Below are 15,089 nucleotides of genomic sequence, written 5' to 3'. Positions count from 1 at the left end.
ATGGATCAACCGTCCAACCTAATCTCCCGATCTAGCACCAGCTGACTTCTTCCTCTTTCCCGAAGTGAAAACTGCCGTCATAGGGAAGATTTCAAGATGCTGAAGATATAAAGGAAAAACGTAACCGCCGAACTGAACATCTCTTTGGACATCTTCGCCGACTCTTTTCAGAACCTTTTAGAACGATGTAATACGTGCATTCAATTAATAAGTATTTTGATATAAGTGAAACCATTTTTAAGCTCCTTCACTGTGTTCTTTATATTGCCAGTCCGGGAACTTTGTGACAATTCGCGCGTGTGCGTGAGTTGAAGAAATGGTTAAAGAAGCATTTTATGAAGGAAATATGGATGAGGGAGATTTGTATAGGGTTGAAGATGGGGGGGGTTATTAAATGTGTTCAATTTGCAGATGATATGGCTATGGTGGCAGATTCTCGGGAAGGATTGAAGAACTGGTTAATAGGCTGAAGGGAAGTTGTGATGGGTTTGCGATGAGAATAAATACTAAGACGACAAAGGTTATGTGAGTGGAAAGAGAGATGTATGAGTTTTATTTAAAATAAGAGAGAAAATAGAACACGGTGATTAAAGATATTTGGGAAGAAGTAAAGCACATCAAAGAAATAAGAATAGCAATGGGTAAAAAAGATTTTGAGAAGAGAAGAAGAATATTTTGTAGGAGATTAGGAATTAGTTTAAGGAAAAGATTATGATGTTTGGTATGTAGTGCGGTACTTTATGGAGCAAAGACATGGAAATAGAGAATGGAGGATATGAGAAGGCCAGAAAGTTTTGAGATGTAGGTATTGAGGAGGATGGAAAAGATAAAATGGGTTGGTAAAGTGAGAAATAAGGAGGTGGGAAGGGTGGGTAAGAGATGATGGACTGAAATAATTAGAGAGCGGAAGAGAAATTGGATCGGGTATGTGTTGCGAGACGAAGAATGTGATGGAGGGAAAATTAAGGAGAAGAGGCCCAGAGGGAGATTAAGGAAAACTGTGATTAAATTGAGAGTGGGTATCGGGAGATAAGAGGAGGCTGAGGATGGGGAGATATGGAGAAGTAGTTGTTGAGTTGTGTGCTTGGACCTGTCATAAACTGAACACTGATGATGAGTCGATGTGACAAAGATCTTTAAGAACAACTGGCGGAGTTCTTAAAGGCCTCTTTAGCCGATATCAGACGGAAAGAGTGGGTTTTTCCAGCACTGACGACATGGAGATTGATCTGTGAATAGACACTTGTATAGACATAATATACAATGATGCGATCACATCTGGTACTATTTCAACTGGCGCGGTATGTGCAAGGTAATAGATGATCCAACCAAACGTTATTGTGATTTATCCGAATTCATGGCTTGAAAACCGTTCATGGATGAGAAGTTTTTTTTTTTTTTTTGTAGTTTTTGGCGCATCGGCTTCTGTGGCCATAATGCACCTCCCAAGGTTTTTGCAGTACTTTGATCCAAGCCCGAGGCGGGATTCGAACCCGCGACCTTTGGGTTGCTAGGCAGGTACTTTACCCACCCGGCTAGCCCGGTCGGCAGGGATGAGAAGTCTGGCCAACACAGCGGTGGGTGGGGGGGGGGGTGTCACCGGGTGTGTCAACCTTCACGAAGTGTTATCAGTAAGCTCTAGCATATTTCCAAAAGATCTACATATACCAAGATAAGGTCACAAGATATCGTGTTTGGCTTCAAGTGCTCTTCGGAACCTCAGCAGGGTGAATTCCATGCGACTACGGGAAGGTGTATATATCAGCTCTCACCATACGATATTATTCTCCGTTACAGTTAAGTAGTTAATTCCAACCTTATCAAGCATATGAAAAGAGCTCTGTTCGTATCCTTCGCCACGCCCAAGTAGATTACATCCCCAAACATCAGGAATCTTTATTCAAGCCTTTTCATGAACAAGCCTTTTACAAAAAAGTGGGGTATCTTTGTCCATTTTACCCATCATGTCATTAGGCAGTGTGTGTGTGTGTGTTTCTTGCACTTTCATCTGAAAGTTGCAATCACCCGGGGGAGGGTCGCAGATCGTTATAAGTGATTTCTGTGTAGGGCAATTATACTATATTGCTGTTTGAATTGTTAGTACTTTTTATTTGGTATCAGCAAGTTTATTACTTTTCAAGTTCGTGGTTGTCCAGGGGTGAATCCTGTTTTACTAATAAACTGATGATGATGATGATAATAATAATAATATTATTATTATTATTAGATTGCACCCTGATGATGTGTCCTAATGCGTAGAGATGTCCTTTGAGAGAGAGAGAGAGAGAGAGAGAGAGAGAGAGAGAGAGAGAGAGGGGGGGGGGGGGGGGCTTGTTACACCGTCTTCTTCCTTTTGACATACAGACCTTTGGATTGGTATCTGATGTGTACGAAAGCTATTTGACATAGATATTTGTTGACAGCTTCGAAATATTTTCCGAATTTGTGTTGTGTATCTCATGGTGCTTCAACAAACTATCTCAGATTAGCTGAGAGTGCAGTGTAAATACAGTCGGCGAAGGAATACCAAAAATACAAAGGTTGTTACTGTTTCTCGTCACGTTGATGATAACGCGACAAGCATAGAAAATCGTCACTGGTTTCTCTTTTCTACACAACAGTTAGTTTAATATTTTGGAGAATTATCTGTGAAATTTGGATTACTATTTATTATAAAATGCATCGTACAACACACCCTGTATTACATTCCCCCCCCCCCTGTTATTTCTTTGGTAATATTGAGTGAGGTAAAGCAGTTTAAAACTCTATTAGTAAGTGAGTCAAAATAAGAATTATAAATACATTTTCTGTGTATTCTCCTTGACGGCAACATAGAATCAGAGGAGTTTACAAGATGGAGCCAAGAATATTACCTTAATTTGTGGATTGGAATACGCAGCGCGAATAATAATGTACTTGAACCTGACCAGTGGCGTTTACGTTCGTGACATCACTTTATTAAGATTAGCAGATACCTTTTATAAATTATTCAGTCATCATATACAATTGCTTTCATAGTTTTTTTTTCATAAAAAAGAATTTAAAAAAAATATGGAGAACAATGTTCTGAAACCGTTAGCCAGACTATTGTAATTTAAAGGTGCTCAACTCCTAATTATCTTTTCCTTTTTTTGTTATTTAATGAAACTGGTTAATGGTGTGCTTACGAACGACCTGACTGACTGATACTTAATTTTAGCGACAATGGAATAGCCGATTGAAGAATGACAGAAAAGATCACTTAATAACTACTATAACCTAACTCAGTTCAGCTACTTTTAAAATGTAGTTGAATCTTCCGTACGCCCTCAGTAACTTCTGCGTATTATTTCTTAAGTATTTTCGGGAATTGGTAGAATAATTATCATTGTGCTTTTGATTGGCTACTGTAAGTAAACACCTGCCAAGCTTATCTCGTGGTATCCAATCGAGCTTCGGGACAACTAATCTAAAAGAAGAGCTGTCGGTGTTTTAAATTTGGAGTTCAATGTCTGCAGTTAGGATTCTCAGGTAGTATTATTTTCAGCGAGACTTCAATCTCAGCTTGTTATCTGCAGATAGGAAAGTTGGAATTTTTCGTCATATTATGTAAGGTATGATTGTTACTAGTGTTTTACTATTTGATCGAAATAAATTTTTATTTTAATCAAACGCTTCACTGTGTGTTTATAAGTTAGGAAATTTTTAAACTGTAAAACTTAACTTTGAAATGTGTAATATGAAAATCACGGACCATAATTTGAAATTTCTTGCTGGAGGCCTTCCTTCTTCAGAACTTAAAACTTTCCTCGCTCACCTTGACGGTGAGCGAGGAAAGAAATACTTGTTTTGTATAGTCACTATCAGTGATGTAAACTGTATTCAGTTTAGCTACTTTTGGAGACTTCTAGAGGTAGGTTGCAAGTGTAATCTACTGTAAGGCCATGATATCCATATTATAGCTTCCAAATATACACTGTGACCACTGAATTATGACGACTATGTTGCATAACTCGATGTATAAAAAGCTGAACGCCTTCATATGCTAGAGCAGTGGTAATTTGCATCTGGTCGTGCAAGGCAAAGTGATAAGGTAACAGTTACGGGGCATAGTAAAGATATCATGGAGTTTCAAAAGGGCATGATTGTGGGAGCTCGTGCGTCGGGTGCTTCCACATCGGCAACGGCATGTCGTCGGTTTTTCATGGCTCACTGTGGTTAAGGTGTGCAATGAATGGTGTCTAATGGGTCCAAATGGATGATGTCAAACTAGCTACCGACAGAACTGTAAAGGATTACGCAAGGCTGGTGTTCGTAGTAAGTGAAGGGTGCAGCGCGTTGTACAGGCTGTGAACGGCAGGTAATTGTGCGACAGTTAACAGAGGTATGAGGTTCCCCAACAGACGATCAAAGAGACACTTTCTGTCATCTGTATCATCTATGGCGAATGCTGTGGTGTCGATAACACGCTGGAGGACTGGAAACGAGTGTGCGTCGGATGAGTCCAAATAGCCGATTTAAGATGCCGACGGACGCTTTCGTCTATGGCGCAAGCAACAAGAGTCCATGGACCCATCGTGCATGGTGCCCAGTATCCAGGGAGGTGGCGGTGCTTGCTTAATATGGGATATGTTTTGCTGGCAACGACTAGGACCTCCTGGTGCGTATGGGCTTTCACTGGTGAGGTCTACCGGCAGCTCTTAGGAGACTGTGCACCCTTTCGTGTTGCGTTTTTTTTTTTTTTTTTTTTTTCTTTCATGGCGCCTCCGTAGCCAGGTGGGCAGGAGCAGCAGTGCGTAGCACACACTTCTTGATTAGACCGGGGTTCGAGCTCGTGACCACCAAATACGGAAGATGCGGAAAGGTCAGGGATGACCACGGCATATCCCCGGAGCAATATGGCCTTAGTTGCTAATGCTTCTAAAAACCAAATAACAAACAAACAAACAAACAATGTGTTTTTTCCCGGACAGAAACGGGAATCTTCCAAGACGATAATGCACCGTGTCATCCGCTATTCACAAGTGGCCTATCAAGTGGGTCGAGAACCAGTGAAGATATCATTCACCTTGATGGGCATCCAAATTCGCCTTACCTCAGTTCAGTTGAACACCTGTGGGAAATTTTGGAACGAGAACTAAGGCGTATGGACACACTCAACCATCATGCACGCCGACACTATGGAAAGCCTTCCAAGCAGCATGGCTGGCTGCAGATCCATACGATCGTTTTTAGACCTCTAGTGGAGTCAGTGGCTAGGCGAATAGCGGCTGTAATCCGTGCGAACGGTGGCTCAACAGGTAGAACGGTGTTTTAGGTAAGTGGTCATAATTCAGTGTATTTTAAAATTCGGTTTTACAGCTAACCTATTTATAGCATTTATTAATCTTTACAAATGCTTTATTTACAAATAAAGCATTTATTAATCTGTAATGAAGTGGTTGATTTTTAACAGTAAACAAATTTTCTGTTTATAGTCCGTCCTGATTACGTAGGGTAAAGGAGTTTTCAAGATAGAAACTACAAGAATTTTATCGTTTTGTGGTTATCACTTGGATTCCAACTCGTGGCCTATCAAATTGTACTTTGCAGGTGACAACCACTCGGCTACGGTCATGAAGTCTGCGTACAGACATGCTCTTTATGCAAAGATGAATTTTATTATTATTATTTTTTTAAATCTTAACCAATGATTTTTAAACTCTAAAAGAACGCAAGCACGAAGTTATTTAAAGTGATGTGCAGTATAGTGAGAATCTCGCTATGCTAAACGTACAAAACATCATTATTGGAATTGTCTGAACTGGATGCGTGTTAAAAAAAAAAAAAAAAAAAAACTTAAGAAATATTAACTTGCGGCAGTGGTATGCATGCAAACTGGGAGGCGCCTCCGTAGCCAGGTGGGCAGGAGCAACAGTGCGTAGCACACGCTTCTTGATTAGACCGGGGTTCGAGCCCGTGACCACCAAATACGGAGGATGCGGAAAGGTCAGGGAACGACAACCGCATATCCCTCGAGCAATATGGCCTAAGTTGCTAATGCTCCTAAAAACCAAATAACAGCAAACTGGGAATGACAACCCATTTATGGCTTACAAAATATTTCGAGGGGTCGCGAAAAAAACATGTCTTATGTAGCTGTAAATAAAACATTATTGAAAGGACGTGTAGTGTTCCCAATTATTAAAAAATAAATATATTTTAGGATTTAAAATAACTTAAATTTATCAAATAAATAGTTTCTACATTACCACATATAAGTAACAGTGGCCCAACTGGAGTTTGGGCCACTGTTACTTATGTGGATTGAACTGATAATATATTTCACAGTTATCAGTTTGTAGTACAAGTACTACAAACGTCGCTTTGTTAGTTTATTACTTTAAGACGAACAAAAAAAAAAAAAAAAAGAAAAGAAATAAATAAATAAAAGGAAACTGGACTTAGTTTTCTAAATTTTAATAGAAGTTAATTTTTGTATGTTCAGTAGTAAATAAGTAGATTTATTTATATAAATAAATAAATCTTTATTGTGAAGTAGAGTTACAGCACAATATCCCATCACGGCGACGAGCGCCAGGGATTCACATATAGCAGTTAGGGAAAAGATAAATATTGCGTACAAATACAAAAGGCTACAAAACACAGCGAACAAATACAAAAGGCTACAAAATGCCGATCACACGATATCTATATCAATCCCCGATCAGTACTGATGTTATGATATTTATCAGTTTTTCTTGTGTTAACATTATTTTGAAAGTTGATTAAGCAAATAAACATATATATACCAGAACCAATGATTTAAACTTTTTAAATACGCCATCATTTAGCGGGGAAGATTATCTATACTTAACGATATTGTATGCTCGTTTCAATAGTTTTCGGTTTGTGGATTTTTTTATTATTATTTTTAATGCTTGTGCATATTTACTTGGTTTGTATAACGGGTATTGTTATTATTATTAGCATTTATTAATGTTTGAAGCTGCGATTACAATTTGTAGATATATAAAAGTTATATATATTGTGTCAGATTCAGAGTAAAATATGAGTGTTTCATATTTCATCTTTTTTTTTTTTTTTTTTGTTCTTTTAATTGTACATGTGTTTATCAAAAACGTGGGAGAAATGTTGCCATCCTATCCTCTCTCTCTCTCTCTCTCTCTCTCTCTCTCTCTCTCTCTCTCTCTCTCTCTCTCTCTCTCTCTCTCTTTCTCTCTTTCTGTACAGTTTATCAGAGATACCAGATTGTTTTACTACCGGAATAACAGCAAAAGCAGCTTTATTTATTTATTTATTTTTTTTTTTTTTTGCTACAGTTTTAACTTAATAAAGTATAAACAGTGCAATATTTGAAGTAAGCCGTATGTTGCCCTTGTTTAAGGAGGGGAAAAAATGTGCAATTACTTTCGCCTATGTTACGTTCTTTAACCTGTTGAACGTGTAGTGACAGTGAGTGGTTACTCGACAGAGCCATTTCAGCAAATAGCAGACGATAAAAGAGACAAAAGTTCACCGCTGCCCGGGCGAGCGATAGTTGACATTCCATGGCTGGAATTCCTGACCGCTGTTCTGATCTCTAGCACGCTGATCCTCCCGCTACTCCACCCCCCTCAATGCACTGAAGGCTCCTGACTGACGGGTAAGCGGGTAGTGCACGAGGTGTAGCGTTCATCTGGCAGTCTCATGTAACGCTGTGATTTCGCCATTGTTCACGCTGGTTATTTGCCCGATTTTAGAAAGTATATCGCGTTTCAAGAATTTTACTTAAACGTCGTTTGCCGTTCTTATTGTCCACAGGATGCAATCTTAAAAATGTTTGCAACAGGGAATGGATGAACGCTTGTTGAAGGTCGAATGCTCAGTGTACTTTCATGCTGCACGTGCGTTTGAAGGTAAGTACTGAAGTCACATGCATTCCGGGGAAACTTGTTTTACTGTGTAATCACCTAGCTTGACCGCTGCCTGTGAGTTTTGCTTTTATAATAAGGAAAACATGTCTCTAAATAAGTTCACAGTTTGCAACTTGTAAAGAAGCACTTTTATTTTGTGTGTAGGTTGAACTCCAGTCTCCATAGTTTACTTTTAATAATTCGTGCGTGGTTTAATGAAGGTGTCTAGTTTAGGAAGGCATATCCGGACGAAGTTATGCTTTCACTTGATGCAAATACATTACGTAACAAATTATCTATCAGATTTTCATATCGAAGTTTTGTTGTTTTTTTTTAAATTTAGATTTGAGTTGTTTGCAAATTTTGGGAATGCGTGCCTTGCATAAATGTTTAACTTCATTGCTTTTGATTTGATAAAATGGATCTTTGATCTCGATTGATATATACCCTTTTGTCACGATACTTGATCTTGTAAGACGCACCATTTGATTGCAAGTTCTATCCACTGTACAAATAAGCAGTCTCTCTGAGTTGGTGTGGTAACTCTAGTTTTCCCCCCTCCTCCATCTTTTTTTTTTTTTTTTCATGTAATCAACAACTTTATAAATTTAATTTCCATCTGTATTAGTCAATTTTATGATCGATCCCCTACACCATTTTTAAACAACACTTGAATACATACTAGGTTTTACAGAAAGTTGTTTCCAAACGCTTTGAAACGAGTAATTATTAAATTATTCGACCTACATTTATTTGAGAGATTTCTGACGTGCTTGAAACTAATTAATATAATACGTTTATTTAAGTCATTAGTGGGACTAGGGCGGAGGGAATTACCTTTAGCGCAGCCTGAGCAAGGATTCATATCCTGACTTTTTGGCACTATGAATTAGATCTTGGGACTTACTTCAGATACAAAAATATCTAGTTTCGCCTTTCGTTCATATAGTTTTAAATATGAAAGAACTGAATACTATAATGTTAAATACAGTACAGTGTATATTATAATTTGTTGCTATAATAAACATGCTACAATGGCTTATAGAGTCAGTATGTGATTTTTTTTTTTTTTTTTTTTTTTAAGTTCTCAGAAAGAGTTTATGTAATTGACTCGCACTTATCCGAGATGAAGTTCAAGAGAAGCAGGGAAAATACAGAACTTAGGTATTTACAATACAGATCATGCATGCTCCTATTATGTGTACAGTACACAGGTGACACTACTGTGTACTGGGACCCCACCTGGGTTTATGCGCACAAACTACGAAGCGATATTTGTGGTTCTGCCTTTTCAAATATTGTAGTTCTAAATTTTCTGCTTAGAATATCCAACCTGAAATATTTTTTAAATAGTTTTACGATTTTTTTTTTTTTTTTTTTTTTGTGGTGGGGGAAGGTGAACACGTATAAGAAGTCTCATGCGTTCTGTATATTTAATAATATAATATTATGATAGGTTTTATTAAATCATTTACAGACCTGTTTTTTCCCTCTCTCCCCACGCCCTTCTCCAGCCGCAGAACACAGCCGTGTGTTGACCCTTTAGTAAGATGAGATTTTGTGTAGGTTAACCATTGAATTATATCCTAGCCCAGCTCATCGTATGTATCCGTCACTTCTTGGTTTTTGTTTTAGGCAAGCCAATCGCGCTGTCAGCATTATCAAACCCTTATTATTTTAAATTACAAATAGCCCATTGCCAGCATATTTTTGGCATTAATATTATTTATTGACTATTAAGAATATACAGTAAGAATGATAAAATTATGTAAATGGAATATAAAACTACGAAAGACATAAGCAGGAATCGTAACGAAAGCGGTTCAAAGAAATAAGTGTAACAGCTGGTAGGAGCGTCTGACTTTGAGGCACAGTCATACAGATTGGATAGGTTTATTATTTCAGCAAAGCTAATAATTAAGTAAGCCTTTCATTTGTTGCTTATAACTTTTAGTAAAAATTAAAGGTTGAGTAGTAAAGGATCCGCCGTAGCCGAGTGGTCATCGCGAATGTGTATAAGACGTGCCTTGAGTGACCGGGGTTAAAGTCCGTGACTGCTAAATACGGTGCTGTTCCTTGTATACTATATACTGTATCTTGTGAACTCCTCTGACCGTTTGGTCGTCTCGGAGTATAAACAGAAAATTTATTTACTTAAGTCATTTTTATAGCGTTAGCCAAATCTTTATTTAATCCTTCGAGAAGGAGAGGGGTGGAAGAAAAGTGTAATGGTTTTATTGTTATTATCACTTCAGCGAAAACATTCTCTGTCGATTTTTAGTTAAATTTAATTGTGACTTTGATTGCAAGTCTTGACCGAGAAACCGCTCAGTGTGCAGGACCAGTGCTCAGATGGACTCAAATAATGCTAACTGGTGGTGGTGTTGGGGAGGGGGGTTTTAAAATTTGGTGCTTCTTTGATTGTATAGTTTTTTATTTCCCCACCGTTAAAAAAAAAACCATTGCAACTGTGTTGCATTCTTAATTCGCCATAATTCTTTAAAAACTATATATGATAGACATTTAAGGAGTCGTTTGGATTTCAACCTTTCAATATTGTATGAGTGAAATTACACCAGAAAAATGTTTAAGGCAAGAGAGCTTGCCACAAAATTCTGCTGCTGTTCGTCTGGTAATGAGACCTCATCTGAAGTCGAGCCTTGTTAACCTAGAAGGAGAATAGACCAAGTGATCGAACGTAGGGTGGATTCTGTTCACTGCGAGGTGGGGAGTGAAAGATGACATTCTATATGAAATAAGTTAACCCTGTCAATCTTAGTAAGTTGAATTTGTAAACGGGAAGTGATTATGTCCTCATATAAAGTATGCGACAAATGTAGCGCATGAGGGAAGTTCTGTAACCTAATAGATTGTCGCTTAAAACTGGTTGAAGGTGTAGTGAACAAATGGAGTGGACAATAACAATGTTACAACCAGTAATTTCCGTATTGATCATCTGCATGAATGGCCTCTTTACCAACGAGGAAAGAATACTAGATAATGAGTGATGCTTGTCGAGCATTCTTTCCTCGGTTCGCGAATTTCATTTGTCGATGGATATATACACTAACGGGCAAGAAAAATGCAAAACTTGAATAAATGGTTTCATAGTGCCACAGTTTAATAAATTCTTTAGTACAAAGTAGGTTTACATTTCACAAGGACCAGAAATCCCATACTACCGGCTATTCTGCGTTACTTGTAATAGTTATCTCATTTCGTACGTAAATCACGATAGTTGAGAATTTTAAACCACATGGTTTACATTCGTAAATCTTCCTGAGCTATTTAACCGATGAGGCAACAAGGTGAGTCATCTCTCATTGAATTTCTCATATCGGATGCCTTTCAGACCTGATTACGGCATTCTTTATTCAGGGAAATGCTAGCCGTTGTTTCGCCACATATACGTGTACATATGTTGTATAATCTATCGGGTTACAGTAATCTACAGATATTTTGCCATACTCAGAGTATTGTATCTAAAGTTGCATTTCGCTTTTATCACTTTTTGGTATGTCCCATTAATACAGGATGAGTAAAAGTTATTGGACAGCTTAAAATTAGATTGTCATTAGGTTTTATTTACAGTAAATTCTATTTTCCGTGACATAAATTTGTTATCAGCATGTACTTATCACCCTCGCGCTTGCGCACTTTTTTCTTTTCTTTTTCAAAGAAGCTTTCGTTTCGGTAGTGTCTCTGTCCCCCAACTTTTGACTAGGCAGGTATAACTTTGCGTTCATCCAGCTTAATCATAAGCAGAAAACAAAACAGAATTGTAATTGCTTCTACAATAGAAATTTTATAAGTCACATCAGCTAAGACTTGTATTCTTTAAAAGGATTGAGGGTATTTTCTTTCAAATAATAATTAAAAAAAAAAAAAAAAAATCTCCAACGGTATCAGATTTATTTTTAAATGTCAATGGATTACCAAGTAAACACCAATTATGGTGTTTGCTTGCGTTCCTAGCTGCAATTACTGTTTATTGTTCATTTAACATATTGAAACTGCTGTGTTTATCTTGTTATTATAATCAAAACAGACATAATTATCATACACCTTTTTTTTTTTGGAAAGACGTTGGTTCGTCTCTCTCTTGCGCCTAAAAAAATTTCTTTAAGGCCTTTTGTTGGCACAACTGAGCCCAGGTCTAGTTACCTGTGCTCAGTGGTGCCTCACTGCATACTAGCATCCATGGGGAGTGGCTGTGAAAAATATCTCCCCCAAAAAACAATTCATAGTTGATTCATGCTTATAAAAGTTACCAAAATTTTTTTTTTAATGTACGAGCCTTGCTCCCCCCCCCCCACACACACAAGCGGTTTCTGGATATGTTATTGCCCCAAGGCATGGAATAAATTTTATATTAATAAATATAAAATTTATTCCATCATGCCTTATTTCATTTCATTTCCGGAACGACCAGACGGTCAGAGGAGTCTACAAGATAGAGAGAATACGGACAAGAAACAGCACCGTATTTAGTAATCATATGATCAAAGAACTATGGTCGCTCAAAGCGCGTGTACTTATGAACTCTCGCGCCTTCACGCGACTTGAAACCTGAATGTTGATTTTAGTTATTTTCAAATTGATTTTTCGAAATTATGGGAATCTTCAACGTTTTAAGTGTTATTATATATATTGCTTAAATCTAGAAACATTTATATTTGTTATATTAAAACATCAAACCATTAAATTTTCTGACATCTGTGATATTGAAGTACCCATATTAAATATGCACTCTGTTGCCCCTTTGTATAATTGAAATTTAGGAATGGTAAATTTAGTATCCTTCCTTGTTGTGTTGAGTAGAGCAGTAACAGTATGAAGAAATTTGTAATTTATCCGTACTTTTATATCAGAAAATAATGATAATATTAGTTAATTATTAATTTTAATTGTGTAGATTAAAACGCTTTTAAACTTGTTCTTGCTTTGTATAGATAACAATACTATAGATAACAATTGAATTGAGAAATTAATTAAATGAATAAAAATTATCTGCATAGCGGGTGGAGGTAACTTGGAATTCAGTGGACTAAGTAGACCATGGCGGTTGTCGAAGGACGACTATTTGGTAACTCCCATTTCTTTACATTTTTCGAAGTAGGTGTTTTGTTCTTATAAATGTGTATAATAATGTGGATCTCGATATCTGTCAGCAGGATCAGTCCCAGGAACTCTTCTAGAAGAGGTTCACAAAGCAGTTGTCTGCCGATTTCCGAAATTATGGAAGTTTTAAGTGTTAAAACACTGAAAATTAAAGTTTTTTTTTTTTTTTTTTTTTTTTTAAATCATATGTATGGTAACTATTCATGCTGTATATACATATTTAGAGGTTGGTTAAAAATTCGAGCATAATTTAAATAGACTGAATATGTAAAACTTCTTTCTTCAGCCTATAAACTTATTGTTTTTAGGGGGTGCGGAGTTTATGGAAAGACACGCGTAAAAAAATGCAGAAATGTTCCCTTTGGCATGAAAACAAAGTTTAATGAAAAAATATAGCAAATTATTTTGTAAACAATAGTCTAACTCAAAAAATTTACCACTGAAAAATCTAGTGCGTGTGAAACATGAATTTTAAAAAAGAGAACTTGGTTGAGTTAAAAAAAAAAAAAAAAAAAAAAAGGAAGAAAGAAAGAAAGAACATTAGGATATCGTTTAACAAGTCTGCCATTGCACGGTTTTACTGGCATCAAAGACAAATATCAAAATTTATACAAAAAGGCAATAGAAATTTAATTTCCATTTTCGCTGTTGTATTTTTTGCAAGTTTGGGTTTTCAGTATTAAACGAAATTGAGAAGGGGAAAAAACGGAGAAAGACTATTAAATGTAGAAACAGGGTTGCAAGAAAAGTTTCACTTAAAGTCGCACGTTTTTTGGGGAAGTAGCAAATTATGAATTCAATTTTATGTACATAGTGTGTTGTGGAAAGTATTGGGACAATAATATGATAATTACATGGAAAGGTATCGGTTCGAATCCAATTAAAAACTGGAGGAATTCTTAAAGGTTTTAGTCGGTTGGCTGTAGTTAGCCGATCGTAAAGGAATGGGATAGATTGTTTCCCAAACGCTTTTAAACTTGTTCTTGCTTTGTATATACAATATACTGGCCACTCAAAACATTATAACCATCCCCGTGTTTTAGCAATCGGCCGTTCTTCATTGCCTGGTGGCACACGTGTTGCGATGAGAACCGGTAGATATGACTGCAGGTTCTTGGCAGGCGGTCCATAAGAAGTACTTGATAAACTTAGGCAAGAGACATGATCTGACGGACTTCTAAAAAGGAATGATTGTCGGGTACAGGTTAAAGGGGGTCAGTGAATCTTGTGGTCTGTTCGTGGAGTGCTATAATTAGGGTGTTCCAAGAGTGGACGGATAGTGCATAGTGTAGTTTGACTAGCTTGTTTGTTATTTGGTTTTTAGGAGCATTAGCAACTAAGGCCATATTGCGCCGAGGATATGCGGTGGTCATTCCCTGACCTTTCTGCATCCTCCGTATTTGGTGGTCACGGGCTCGAACCCTGGTCTAATCAAGAAGCGTGTGCTACGCACTACTGCTCCTGCCCTCCTGGCTACGGAGGCGTCAGTTTGACTAGCGGCATCGGGGGTTTCCTCCAACTCTGCGATTGGTACTTTGAGACATACAATACTCTGTAAAGGCCAGATAGTGTAGGTTGTTTTGGTATGTTGTTCATCCGGCCTCTTAGCCTAGCGACCTGTGGAAACCACCAATCCCTAGTTACCGTCCTTTGCCACGGGGCGCTGGATCAGGTCGGTAGGAAGAAATGGACTCTGGCTGGCGAAACCTGGGGTCATCTGAGCTTCCAAGGGATGGACGTGTGTGTGTGTACATTTGTTTATGTAAGGGGCTGCTATTAGAACGTCAGTTTAACTCCGCCTCGTATCACTACAAATGGGCCAGATATATGAATGACGTAGGTTTGTGTGTGTTCCAGCCGCTTGGTTACCCAGAAGCATCACTCACCTGGACAGATAATGCTGGGTACTCGTCCATACCACGAGAAGGTGGACCAGTTCCAGTAGATGGGACACCTATGGTCTGAGTATGAGACAAAAAAAAAAAAAAAAAGTCTTCTGAAAGGAAGACTGGGAATATAGTAAGTAGGGGATAAAAGAGGGAGAGAACAGTGGGGCCGCCAGGTTGAAAAGGAAACCTCTGCAGTAGGAAGCCC

At 37.7% G+C, this 15,089-nt stretch overlaps 1 protein-coding gene across 5 annotated transcripts in view; it reads left to right on the top strand.

Moving 5' to 3' along the window:
- Positions 1-15,089, top strand: part of ex (FERM domain containing expanded) — a 329,475-nt gene that overhangs the window by 217,954 nt on the left and 96,432 nt on the right. Inside the window, exon 1 of one of the 5 annotated variants that reach the window (XM_090369515.1) lies at positions 7,775-7,877. The exons of the other annotated variants lie outside the window; for them this stretch is intronic. The gene's annotated coding sequence lies outside the window, so the exon portion shown is untranslated. Of the gene's footprint in view, positions 1-7,774; positions 7,878-15,089 lie in introns of those variants that run through there. 5 annotated transcript variants of the gene reach the window in all.

This window comes from Mastigoproctus giganteus, chromosome 3 (assembly GCF_048544385.1).
Source record: "Mastigoproctus giganteus isolate SK-2022 chromosome 3, ASM4854438v1, whole genome shotgun sequence".
In the NCBI taxonomy this organism is placed as follows: Eukaryota; Metazoa; Arthropoda; class Arachnida; order Uropygi; family Thelyphonidae; genus Mastigoproctus; species Mastigoproctus giganteus.
This window is presented reverse-complemented; position numbering and strand designations above follow the sequence as displayed.